General features: G+C 30.1%; 1 protein-coding gene across 5 annotated transcripts in view; it reads left to right on the top strand.

Moving 5' to 3' along the window:
* Positions 1-13,778, top strand: part of LOC126844162 (histone deacetylase 4) — a 64,642-nt gene that overhangs the window by 14,049 nt on the left and 36,815 nt on the right. The window contains exon 1 of one of the 5 annotated variants that reach the window (XM_050582069.1): positions 2,618-2,637. The exons of the other annotated variants lie outside the window; for them this stretch is intronic. The gene's annotated coding sequence lies outside the window, so the exon portion shown is untranslated. Of the gene's footprint in view, positions 1-2,617; positions 2,638-13,778 lie in introns of those variants that run through there. 5 annotated transcript variants of the gene reach the window in all.

Genomic DNA, 13,778 nt, shown 5'->3' with positions numbered 1-13,778 from the left:
AAAACAACTCTATGCAATAAATTGCTTAAAAACAATGTTTTATTTAAGTTTAATAATTAAATTAAAAATTGCATAAAACATGTTATTTATATTTTAATAATAGTATATTTCCTACACGAGAGAATTACTAAAATAGTTTATTTTTTTCGAATGTGCCTTACATAATAAAATTAACATCCCCCCCCTAACAATTTCCCTTAATTTTGTTCTATATTTCACAACGTTTAACCCAATTCTTTTATCGAATAAATGTAGAATGAATTATGTAGGTATGCCTAAACTATACTGGGTAATTATTTTAAAGTAAGACACTCCTTTATCGGAATGTAATTGCAATATTTTTTTGAAAACATTTTTATTTATGTTATTATGTAATATTACAAAATTATCGAATATTTAACTTATGTAGCATTTTGTAGAGCGCTATCAATTTTTGAATCTTAAATGAGGACGTTTATATTTAAATTACATGTTCAAGTAAGAATAATTTGCTAAACATTTTGACTGGTTGATAACGAGTTTTGAATAATTTAATAATTATTCAAAAATTTTGAATAATTACTAAGGTTATTCAAGTTTGGAGCGGGAGGACAAATGAAATGTATATTATTCTTATCTGCGTGCATTAGTTACGCAGATCAACGCCCATTACTCATTACTCAATTTCTTTACTAAATTTTAAACGTGGACCCTAGGATCCCATTAAGTACAGTTGAAAAACATGAAGTTGTTATTCAAATAAAAGTTTTCGATAAAAGCTAGTTCTATCGTTCACACTTGCCCCTAAATTACCTATTTTATATAAATAATATTGCGACGGATGCCCGCAATGTATAAGGCGTATAACGTACCACAGGCGGCGTCGGTGGTCTTTAAATAAAGTTGTCGTGTTGACCCCAAATTTTACAATAATAAATTTATCACGTTGTTCTTGTCCGCCGTATTCTATTTCTGTGTCGCGTACGCCACGCGGTGTTACTTGGTGTGTGTATCTGTGCGGCGGCGCCGCCTTCTTTTCCCGGACAACACAGTCATCGCAATCACTATCCTATCATCATCACCATCGTATGATTTATGAACATTTTTTTTTTTAATCCGACTTCGAGCGTTTCCATTCGCAAATGGCCTTTGGTACTTAAATGTTATAATAAACTTTCAATCCAAAGCGGCTTATTTACGGTATCGCTATAATCGCCGGTTGTTGTTTGTATTTTTGGCGTTCGCGAGTACATGTATTAGTCGTGTCGTTGTAGGTGGTTAAAACAAAATATTTTAATTATTTAACCGCCCAAAAAGTGTGTTGTACGAAATCATATTTCAATACTATCCGTTTGGGGCAGACAAACTCTTAGTGTTGACACTACCGCCGACGGTTAAGAGGGACGTTTCAGCCTATCCGAGACGCGCCCGGTCAAATGAATTTGCTATAACGATGAGGTAAATTTAAAGAAAGATTTTTTTTTTGTTTTTCTGAAGTAATTTGCTAAATGTATGAGTGTAACGTTCAACAAAACTCCAAATTCTTAACAGAAGAACAGTCCCTATTCTTATTCCGAAAGGACAGTCGTTAGTCGCTACCGAAAAGCCCGTTCCCATATTTTGAAATTTTAATTTTAATCGTTTGCCTATAAAATAAGATTAACGATTTTTGTTTTTTCATTTTAGTGTATTTTTATTTTATATGCAATAGTATTGTGGGTTGAGTTTTATTTATGTTGTTTAATTTTTTTATCATAGACGCCGGTTGTTATTGTGTTCACTTTAATATAATATAAATAATATTATTATGTGTGCTTTTGCGTGGGCAACCCGTGTCAAATCTAAGTGTGTTTGTGTGCTTGCTGGGCTATCGTATTAGATTTCGCAGGGGATGAACTAATTTGAAATCGGATAGGGATGTAAAAGTTTCTGAGAATTGTTTGGTAACTTGCTCAAGGTAATCGACAATAACACGTGTCTCTAGCGGAGCGTGCGGGGTTTCATCGATACTTTTTCGTTTTGTCAAGTACATAAAACAATATAATATTATATATTTACTCAAAACCTTTGGATTATGTCATCGCGAAATAAAGCATGGGTCGCGGCTGAACGATATCGGTAACGTTACAATATGTTATACAGTCGCAAGAAGAAACATTATAAAATAATCTTAAATTATAATAAAGTAATTTCGTTTTTGTATCGATCATTTGTGTTTCTATTTTTAAAACAATTGGGAATACGTCGTGTGTGGACGATTATAGTTTGTAACGCGTCGCGCGTGTGTATGTATCCGTTTCCAGGTTCAAGTTAAAATTACCCTTCAGGCATATTCTAGTAACACGGTCTATAAATAGCGTTTGTTTACAATTGAACATTCGAAACGATTAACTCCTCTTCAGTGTATGTTTCAACATCTAATTGTTTTGGCCGTCAATTATTTTGTTCTCGTGTAATCTATATACTTTCACGCTAGTGCACAGTCGACGTTCAGCAGTAATAATATCCATCGATATAATTTGTTAAAACAATATATTTTTTTTATTCGGACATAGTTTATAGTTATTTCTCGGAAGTCATTATCTATCGGATGCGCATATGAATTGCTAAGTCCCACGCCAACGTCTACTACACAGTAAGATAACTAAAATTTAATTGGTAAATAATTTTTTTAAAATTAAAAATATATAAATTTGTACACGTATTGTGATTTTTTGAAAATCACTTAAAAATTAGGTTACACTGATATATTATTTTTGTTAATTTAATAATCGTTCGTATAAAATGCGAATAACAATTACATAATTTTATTGTAAATTCTTGTTATTTTTTGGCATTCAAACGTAAGTACTGTTATTTCCTTCTATAGCCTTTGAGACTGTTATCGCTTATCATCAAGTTACCCAAAGTTGAAATGTTAACTCAAAAATATGTTGTTTGTTCATGAATTTTTTATACTCATCGAGCACTAATTAATTTATCATGTTGGTTAATTTGTAATGTATAGGTTTAATCAATTAAGTACAATTATAATTTATAACGAGATAATTTCTTTGTAATATAATTCGTTTTAGAGAATGCAATAGTTATAATAATAGTATTGATAATAGCGAAGATACGTCCAATTCTAATGTTATAATATACCAATGCTATTATCTAAATATTTAATCGAAATCCAGTACGGACGGACAAAAGTTATGTTTTTTGCAATTTGATTAAGGAATTTTTTTTGTGGTTGCCGCCGTATTGACAGTAGTTTGATATAAAAATATTTTTAACAATCAAACTATTGTAGTTATTCCATTTTAATTAATGCGCTATTATTATTTAACTTTGCTCTATTAAATAACTGTTGTCTAGTTTACTTTGTTGTTGCTTATGCTATTCGAAACTATAGATAATAGTAGATACTTATTGACGGATCAAACTACATGGAACATAATCGCCTATGGAGGAGCCGTTGTTCTTGTGTAAGAACTTCCCGTATTCTAAATTTTGCCAGCTATTTATAGTATAATGGTCGTGTGTGTCAGGTGAACTTAGTAGTTATAATATACTGTAAAATTATTCGATTATTTTCCGATAACTTAATAAATATACAATTGGGTAAATTAATAGAAGAAAAACAAAAACAATATACCCTATTGAAATAAAATGTTGGGGTTAATTGTATGAAGTATTTATAATTTACCTCATGTGAGAGTTTAAGATTTAGTTAATGCAAATTTGTTTATTGTTTTATTTATCATTTTAAAGATGTTAGGTTATTACAGGTTAAATTTGTATTTACTTTTCAGTACGGTCCAAAAAATAAATGTTTGAAACGTGACCATAATTTTTTTCCCCTAAGAGCGGGACTCCTGAATATTTTAATAATTTCGGCCAAGCCGACGGGACAACTACAATATGTAGTAATCCAATTATTATTATTAAGGTGTACACTGTACATATTATAAAACTATTATTTTTTTACATCTTATGCCTATCCTATATATTTATATAATTTAATAAAATATAATGTAATGAATACGAGTGTTTGTCGTGGCGGCAGCGATAATGTGTTAAATTATTAGTATATCATTTTTATCCACGGGGATACGTATACCAGTGTTGTTTTCTGTTATGATAATTAAACACGTGATCTTTTTTGATAGAATGCAATTACAATCGCCATTTTTTTTCAAAAGTTAGACATTTTTGCGTTCTTTGGGGACAGCGGGACACTTGGCCCAAAGCGGGGCGTATGGTCACGTTATTTTAGACACAACATTAAAAACCCTTATGTATACGATACTATATCAAAGGTAAAAAAATATATATAAATTATTGTTCATTTTTTATGATGTAAATCTAGTTTATACATAGTGTCTGTAACTATATATATTTAGTATATTAACATACTAAATAAATGTATATAAATAATTAATATATTTTTGACACTAACCTATACTGAAGCTTAGGCAATCGAAAAATCAGCTTAAAAGCTATGAACCATCCTTAATGTACATATATAACAGGTTCGTTGGTCATTCATTTAATTTTGGGGCTTGTGAGATTACATTTTTTCATTTATATATTGCCATTTAGTAGTCGATTTAATACACAGTTGTATCTCAACCAACAATTAAAAGTTTTATTATGAATAGTTTCAACTTATAATTGGGTTTCATATCGAAAAAGGACTCTAAACATATAATCGTTTTTTTTTGTGTTTTCCATAATTTTTTGATAATCTACAATTCCCTAGTTTAAATATTATTTAGTTATCTAAATGTGTCTCTTCAAAAGATTTATCTGTATAAATTAAATCATTATTAATTGTCATGATATTGTACTCTTATTAATTGTATAGGGTGTCCCAAAAAGTATGCTAACCCTTTCTATTCAAATAAATACTCGGAGATAAATTTTAGTATGAACTCCCGTTTTTGTGAAAGATGGTATCATTCAAATGACCCACCGCCCTAGCATGTTGATACGCCATAATTTACGGTTAATGATATATCTTTCAAAACGGTTCGATGATAAATATTTTAACAACGGTCAAGAGCAGTTTGATTTACAAAACTGGTTAGTTTCAAAACGTTTTAATTGGTATATATTATAAGCGTTGTAAATGTTGCCAATCGACAACGAAAAAATGGCGACCAAATTAAAAAAAGTGTCATTTGTGTAACTGTTACAATTCCACAGGTCCACTTCGTGTTAATCATAGTAAAACTAATAATTGCGTTTAAAATTAGTAGAATTGATAATAATTGCAACAATATAAACGATTTCTGCGAACGTTAACAATAGTCTTGTACTTAATTAGTAAAAAAATTAGACTGAGGTATTTTATCTCCGTTCACGTTGATGCAGTATTTTATTTATAACCGTTTACAAGAACTATTTATAATAATTCTAATATCTGAGTTATGTGTGTGATAATTATATCAAATGATTTAATAATACAGACCTTGTAGAAACAGTGTATATACACACAAGATGATTGAAATTATTCAAATCGTCATAAATAATTATTATTAGGTCCTATTTAAAAATTATTAAAAATAAAAATTGTGTTTTGTTCCACGTATGAACAGTTTTTATTACTCGCAAATTTATTGTGATAAAAAAAATAACATTATTTATTACAACTTTTTTTACATACTTTTTAATTGTAGTGCAAATAAGTAATCCTTAAAATGTTTGATCGATAGTTCAACTAAGTATTTCCTCGGGGATTTTTTTTTGATTAACATGGAATATTTTAATTTTTCATCAAACATATTCTACTTGAAAAATAATCAAAATGTTTTCAATTTAAAAAAATATTTTTATTAAAAAAAAATACTTAAAATCACGTAATATGAAACGAAAGATTTTTAAATGTCATATTTCAGCTTGAAGTCTTTTTTCAATTTGAATATGTTTTATTAGTTTTCTAGTTAACATTTTTGTAATGAAAATGAATATTTCCTATGTCAATCAAATGCAAAACAAATACTATGAGAGTTGAGCTAGGGATCAGACATTTTATTGATTTCTTATTTGAATATACTACTATTGATTAAAAGGGTAAGCTATAGGAAAAACGTTTCATTTTTATGATATCGAAATCAAAATATAAAGATGTAAAACATCTGAAGCACTTTTTTTTGTATTTGTATTAAAATCCCGTCAGTTGGTGCTTATGCTATTTTGATCTGGTAAGCGGTGTGATGATATTATGTGAACGATACAACGATGCAATAGGCTAACCACAATTCCTAATTTAACTATTGTTTTGTGCTAAATTTGTTTCACGAGTTTTGGAATTGTATTAAATCAACCTAATCGAAAAACGAAAGAATAAAACTAGGTCGTGCCAAATTATCGTCGATTGACCTCATTATTTTTTACATAATATGTAAACAAAAACAAAATTGTTTCCAAAGCATTATAATATTTGCTAAAAAAAGTTAATATTTAGTTACCTAGCACTGGCGTACGTCATTATCGTTTTAGATCTATGAAAAAATATTGGTAGAACAAACTCAAAATATACCATAGTAGACCATTTAAAACAACAAAAAAAAAATCTTGTTTTCACAATGCTCGTAAATATCAATATTTTTTTTACAAACATCTCGGTTGTTGGGATTAAACTATTATAGGTACATAAAAATAATGATAAAAATTAACGTTTCGAATTGAAGATACTTACTTAAATTACAATATTTATTCCTTTTGATTGCGAATTTCTGTTGTAACGTATTAAAATTATATTATTGGGCATTTAACATTCAGTTTGCTTACCAAAAAATGAACTAGTAACGCTGTATTTTATTATATTATAAATGTATATATTATTAAATAAACAAGTTATTTAAATATTTGTTTATCGAGTACTTTTTTTTTTTGAGTTTCTCTAAAACATAAATTGTAGTCGATTAGAAACCATAATGTGTAAATAAGTAATAAGTTTGAAAACATGGATAACAATAGTCAAAATTTAGATCACACTGAATTTTGTTGGATTTTCGCCTGTTCCACGATTTGCTTTTTCGTTCTTTTTATTTTCCTAAAGTATTAAAACCAATTATTTTCTCGATTTTTAAATTACAAAAAAAAAAACGTTCGACGTTTTTTTTTATCCGAGGAATCCAAATTGCTTTAAGATGTGCTTTAAAGCGCTTAGGAATACTAAAAAAAAAAAGGATTTCTTTGTTATGATTTTGTTATTGTACCTAGTTTCTTTTTTTCGATGTGCATTATTTTGTGTTTTCCTAAATCTATGTTTTCGAATACGATACGATAAACCGGCTCTGCACAATGCACTACACACATATATCTCATGATCTGTGGCGATAGCTGTCTAATTTGCCCTTTGTCCCGTCTATTGTAATACCAGCGTCTCGTGTTGCCAGGTAGAACAGATGATCGGGGGACATTAACCTGATCGATGTAAATTTTTTTCGGCGTTTTTTTTTTAAGACCGCTTTGAATGCCACGAGTTAAACGAAGCGAATTCGACGTCATGTCCTATCCATTGTTCTTTAGACCTTAACGTACTATATTACATTGTGCATCTGCTATCTTGACTATTTTATATTATAGTAATATTATCAACGATATAACTAAAAAAGAACAATAATATATATGCAACAGTTTTCATCTATTGATAAAGTAAATATTTTGTATGATTGGCCATGAATCAGTCATCCATTTTTATTAGATTGAAAATCGTTATTAAAAATTTATCAATAACTGTAATAAAAAATATTTTTTATTTTAATGCTAAGAACAATAACGTCCTAGGAATTATACAGTTAATGTACCAAGGTCTCTGCGTAAAACAAACGCAACCATAGTGAGGTCCGTGTCACATTGTAAAAATTATTATAGCTGAGAGTGATGAGAAAAATGATTCGATGCGAATCTGTAGATGGTGTTTGATTATGGATTTAAAAATAAAAATTATTCTAAAAACAATAATGTGCTTAAAATTATATCTTAAATATTTGAAATTTTGTCCTTTGTGTGTATATTAATCGTCGGTCTATATTAATTATATTTTTATTGGTAATTGTTGATACCCTTATATTGTAGTTAACAAAAATTTGATTCATTCACGTATAGCAACCTGGGAATTTAAGACGGACGAAGTATAATTTCCCAAGATTTTTAGTTTTTTATTAATAAAAAGAGAATGTTTGACTACGGATTTTTGAAAAAATTGTAGGTTATAGCCGCTTCTAAATTCCAACACTACGCTCCAAAATGTGTAATAAAGAAAAAGTTTCCACCCTTCTAAGAGAAAGAGGGTTTTTATATTATTTTGGCTTGTCAACTTATTTGGTAGTATTATATCTAATAGTATTATAACTAAAAAAAAGTTATATCGTAATTTGAGTTGAAAATTATGTTCAAAAAATAAATGTTGGTGCTATTCATAATTTTGTAGGGGAAAGGGCAAAGTTTTAAAATGTTTGAACCAAATAAATTATTTTTGGGCACGAATGATCTATAGACTTTTTATGTATAAAGTGATTGGTTCAGTGCTTTAAGAGATATTGTGGGTCCAGACAAAACAAAATAAAATGAAGACATCTTTGTAAAAACAATAGCTTCTCAGTTTTGCACCGAAACAACTGCTGTTTTACCAAGGAATTGGTCAAGACACAGCTGCGCTCTTGGCAAAAATAAAATTGAAAGAAGTGCAGTTACAAACGAAATAAGTAATTCTGACGAAGGACGAAGGAAATAGGCAATCAATAGTAACTCACCTCCATCTTGTTATCTTTTTACGCCTTTGGGGTTTTTATGTTTGTCTCCGTTTGCAATTTGTACGCATCTCGCTCGTCTCTTTGTCTCTAGTTCGCGAAACGTTTGCCGAAAGTGAAAAGAAAGAAAGAAAGAAAAAAAATAGAATATTTTTATCAACGAGGCGAGATGGGACTGTTCGGATGATGAGATGATGTGGAGGAGTAACGGAGGGTTAGAGCGTGTGAGACAGCAGCCGAGCGAACGTGAAGATTTCTATGACGAAGAGAAAAGCCAACGATGGTGGTGCGGGGGTCAGATGACGGATAGGGTTGGGTGGTTGTCAAGTAGTGGAGGGTGGGGCGGCGAAGGATTATTATCAGAGAGATGGTCGGCTATAAATAGGTTCGTTTATATTTGGCCTGACACGCAGCTTTCTTTGTCAGACAAGTCACGTGACCTTGTGCCGGTCCGCTATTTATAACCGTGAACGTTGGGCTGGTGCCGCCAACGCCTCGAGAACTTGCCGGTGCTGACGAGAACCCTCCCCTCGCGCACCCGCCTCTTTGTGGTATTATACCCAAAGGACGTTCTGCCCGTCTCTATCTTACATCGGTCATAGCTGTTCGATCGATAATAATAATATAATAAATAAAAATAATAATAATTGGTAGGTTGTTGTTTGTCTCGGGTACACCGCCGTGTATGGTATGGTATACGCAAGTGGTGCGTTTCTCAGATTGAAAGGCCGTGGAGAATGGTGGACGCACGTGTGTTTGGAAATCATGTTAACAAGTACTGTGTACAGAAAAAAGAAGAATATGAGAGCCCAGAATAACAGACAACCGCGTTGGTGCCGCAATTCCGGGAACTTTTATTCGATATTTTCCAACGTTTCTTTTTCCATCAAATACAAATAATTATGTAAATTGCGAAGCCATACCTAAATACGTTTTACTTTTTATTATCCAAGAATTATTTGGAGCGCGACGCTATAAATAGTTTTGGCGTACTGTTATCAATTTATTTTCTTGATAGTTTTAGAGAGAAATTTGATGATTGAAAATTATTATAGTAAATATAGTTTACAAAAAAAAAAACCATTTGATTTCTGGTTACTGATTGTAGTTATGAAGTTTAATCAATAAGATGAGTTCAAAGTCGATAATTGAGAAATTTGTTAAACGAGCTTTAAATTTTAGAAAAGACTTTAAGTGAAGTCAGTATCTTCACTATTTGTACATCGTACATTAAAAAAAACACACATGTGAACAAATGTATTGCATTATTTGAACTGTGATTATTATATTATAATTTAAATAAATTATGATATATTATTACTAGGATGTAGACTTATCTGTTTTTAATTATTTCAAAATTCCCTAAACAATGTTAGTATATTATTAGTTTCATTAAGGTTTTAAAGCTTTATAGTATTTTATAATAACATAATATTAAAAACCTTCAACCATAAAAATGATATACTCTCCGCGTATATGAAGTATTTCGACAATAATATTGTCATCTTCAGCGCTAACGGTAGACTATAAGATTGTACAACATTGTTGCCGAAATACCTAGTTCACGCGGGGAGTATATAATTTTTATGGTTGAGGGTTTTTAATATTTTTTTATTACATATAACTATAAGTTGCTAAGTTTTTTCTAGTTAATATGTAGTATTTAACAAAAAAAAACTTGACTCCGTCTATGATTAAAAGCACTACAGTACACAAGTGGGTTCATATTATTTCATTGAAAAATATGTGGAAATAATGGACGTGCTACACTATTGTAATAACAATTAACTGATTATTTACTTTACCTGTTGATTTTCGCTAGAACACAAAATCTAAAAAAAAAACATTATACAACATCTACTTTACCGGAAACTTTTTTGCTCGAATTTTTTTTTCTATTATACAAGGTAATCCACTTATCGTGGACCACTCAATATATCATATGATTTAATAAGAAATTGCATTGTTTTTTTCATATTTTGTTTATACAATGTGGTCTCAATTTTTCACAATTTTTTTTGTTTTTACCCCCTCTCATCTTAGTTTTTTTGATAGCAACTTTTGAAACCTAAATGGTAACGTATATATTTTACTAACTTTTTAAATTGAAAATAATGTAATCAAAATTTTGACTGGTCAATAACCATTATCGGATAATTATTTTTGAAGTTTCAAGTTTAGGACAGGAAGAAAAGTGGAGTGTAGTATTAGTTTTATCTGCGCGCATTTCCCATCACATCCTAACTTTACAACTCTTATAACTTTAAAAATAGTTATCCGAAAATGGTTATCTAATGTACTTGTTAGTATATTTTTCTCAATTTAAAAAGTTAATTAAATATATACGTTACCATTTAAGTTTCAAAAGTTGCTATCAAAAAAACTTAGTTGGGGGGGGGGGGGGTAAATACAAAAAAAAATTGTTAAAAATTGAGATCACGTTGTGTAAAAACAATATGAAAAAAAATGTTAATTTCTTATTAAACCCTATGAGATATTGAGTGGTTCACGATAAGTGGATCATCCTGTATATTTTTTCAGGTTAAAAATTGGTTTACATTTTCATTAAATTTTTTTTGAAACAAAAACCAGATGTTTCCTAGCATGTAATCTATTGTCCTTGTATATAATGGTTATTCATAATTTATGTTTCCAATAACGACGAAAAAATATGTAAAAATTATATTTTTTCACAAGCGAGTTCAGAGTTGGAATTATTGACTGGTATCGTTGTTCAATGACCGTTTCGAAATTGTCGCATGAAACTACCGACTACCAACTATAGTCGTTGTTAATAAACATTGGATAAATTTAAATGACCCCTACGGCGATTTTTGTCGACGCACGTTGGACAGCTATTTATAACAATGGAATCCGACCGATAATAATAATAGCATTTTGTATTTTTGGGTAGCGCTACAAAATGTTTTATATTTCAGTAATATCTCGTTTTAAGTACATCAAATCGAATTCATCCTAGTTCAACCTTTTCTCCAGAAGTAAACTCGTTCTTGATTTTCCTTCTTCAACAGAATTTTTTTGGGGGCAAAATACTCGTATATTGTCGAAATAGTGAATTCGATTTCTATACAGATCTATTAGCCGTGTTAGGCTAATATACAAGGGACCTCCCTTGTATATGCTTTAAAATTTTTATAATTGCATTTGTAAAGCTCGTGATTTTAAAATGACAATACCGAACATGGACATGAATATGAATTGGTCGTTTCTCATTTACTTGTTTTTGTTTGTGTACCTATGGGTTATTTATTATTTCGTTGATTCTTTTGTTCAAACTTGATTGAATTATTGAGTACCACTAATCATAAACAAAATGTGGCTATACAGTGTACGATGTTGATGTGAAAGGGTAGAAATATCAAAAATGCATGTATTTATAATTCTTTAACCCGGTGACTTGTCGTGTAACCGTATCTGTATGACCGCAGGTTAACATTATTTATACTTATTTGCTGTTTTAGTATTCTGTTCCGTATGATTTGGTAATAGTAAAACGTCTGTATGAGTAATATTGTTTTTCTAGTTTGTCGAACTTAATCAAATATATTTATATTATAGAAAACGTTGAATACTGCTTTTCAACCTAAACTACGAAAAACGTTTTCAACAATAGAAGTCCGATATGCTATTTTTGTCTTTCTGCCAAAAGATATTTACATTCTGCAATAAAGCTAAAAAAAATAGTCTAGAAGCTATCCAACTATTTATATAATATTTTTTTAGCCACCCATACAGTTTTCGTTGATAATACAGGGGTATATAAATAAAATATATAAACTACAATTACAACTTGTAGATAATTATGTTAATGTAAAATAGCATAGTATTGTCATAAAACTTGAAAGACATTTTAAAACAACCTTTAATAACTAACTTACGTTGTGTCGAATTCATATTTATAGACTTTTAATTTGCAGTTGAACCAGTTCAAAGCTTTTGCTACAAGTACTCCGTTATAACTTTTTTTATTACTCCCTTTGCCGCCGTAGACATGCTTATTAGATAAAAAATATTATCTTAATTATGATTTAAAACAACGAAAAAAACGTATTATGAATGGGAAGCATTTTTTTTTTTAATAATAAACAACTTCAGGGCTGTACAACCGAGAACCTTACCCGCTGTTGTTCGTCCGACTCCTACGCTTTGTGTGTATTTTTATGAATGCGAATGTTTTTTTCTCTATAGCCGTGTCTTCAGAGACGTGTGTGCGCACTACTGTTGAAATTGCGTCAAATGTGTCGTCATGTCCCACTCGTTGAACCCTTTTTTCCTGCGAGGGAGTACTCTGGCCCAAAAATAATTACACATAAAACTACTGTTGGTGTCCGGAAACAGCGGCAAGACGTGATAAATTATCATTTTTGGCCGTCTTTCGCAACCGGCCATCGCAAATTTTCTCACTGTGTTTTACACAGTTATACATTATTACTATGGAATAAATATCATGTAAACTATAAAAAAACTTCTTAAGAAGTACACAAAAAAAGTTGTTGTTATGATTTCATTATTATTATCAGGTGTGCTATAGTAAAAAAAAAAAAAAAAATAGGAAACTTGGAAGTGAAAAATATCCATTTCAAATTTCCTACCTCAATCCTTACTTCTAATCAGTAATCACCCAAATGAACAACTAATACGTAATACTACCACAGCGAGTTTTTCGACATAAACTACTCCTTTAAAGTGTAATTAAAACCATAATACGCCATTACTAAATTTTACATAAAATCAGAAGGGACACTCCTATTGTAATAAAAAGTGTAGCGGTTAAGCCACACTAATAAGCTAACATAGACCAACATTAATGTGTTGCAGTACGTTGCTTTCCATTTGTTTCCATGTTTCGATAAAAAGCGAAACATGTGGCAACTAATAAATGTTGTTTTAGTGTGGACCCGGCTTTATGATAATATAGAAATATATTTAATTTGTTTTTAGTAGAAATTTTGCTATGGCTTATTCTTGTGGTACATATATTTCATACGTTTTAAGCATGTTATCTTTATTTTAAATGTTTTGTAAATTACA

Source organism: Adelges cooleyi, unplaced genomic scaffold, assembly GCF_023614345.1.
Source record: "Adelges cooleyi isolate 19-005CV unplaced genomic scaffold, UGA_ACOO_1.1 ACOO_flye_CR_arks_rails_tigmint_CR_PRNA_651, whole genome shotgun sequence".
Taxonomy (NCBI): Eukaryota; Metazoa; Arthropoda; class Insecta; order Hemiptera; family Adelgidae; genus Adelges; species Adelges cooleyi.
This window is presented reverse-complemented; position numbering and strand designations above follow the sequence as displayed.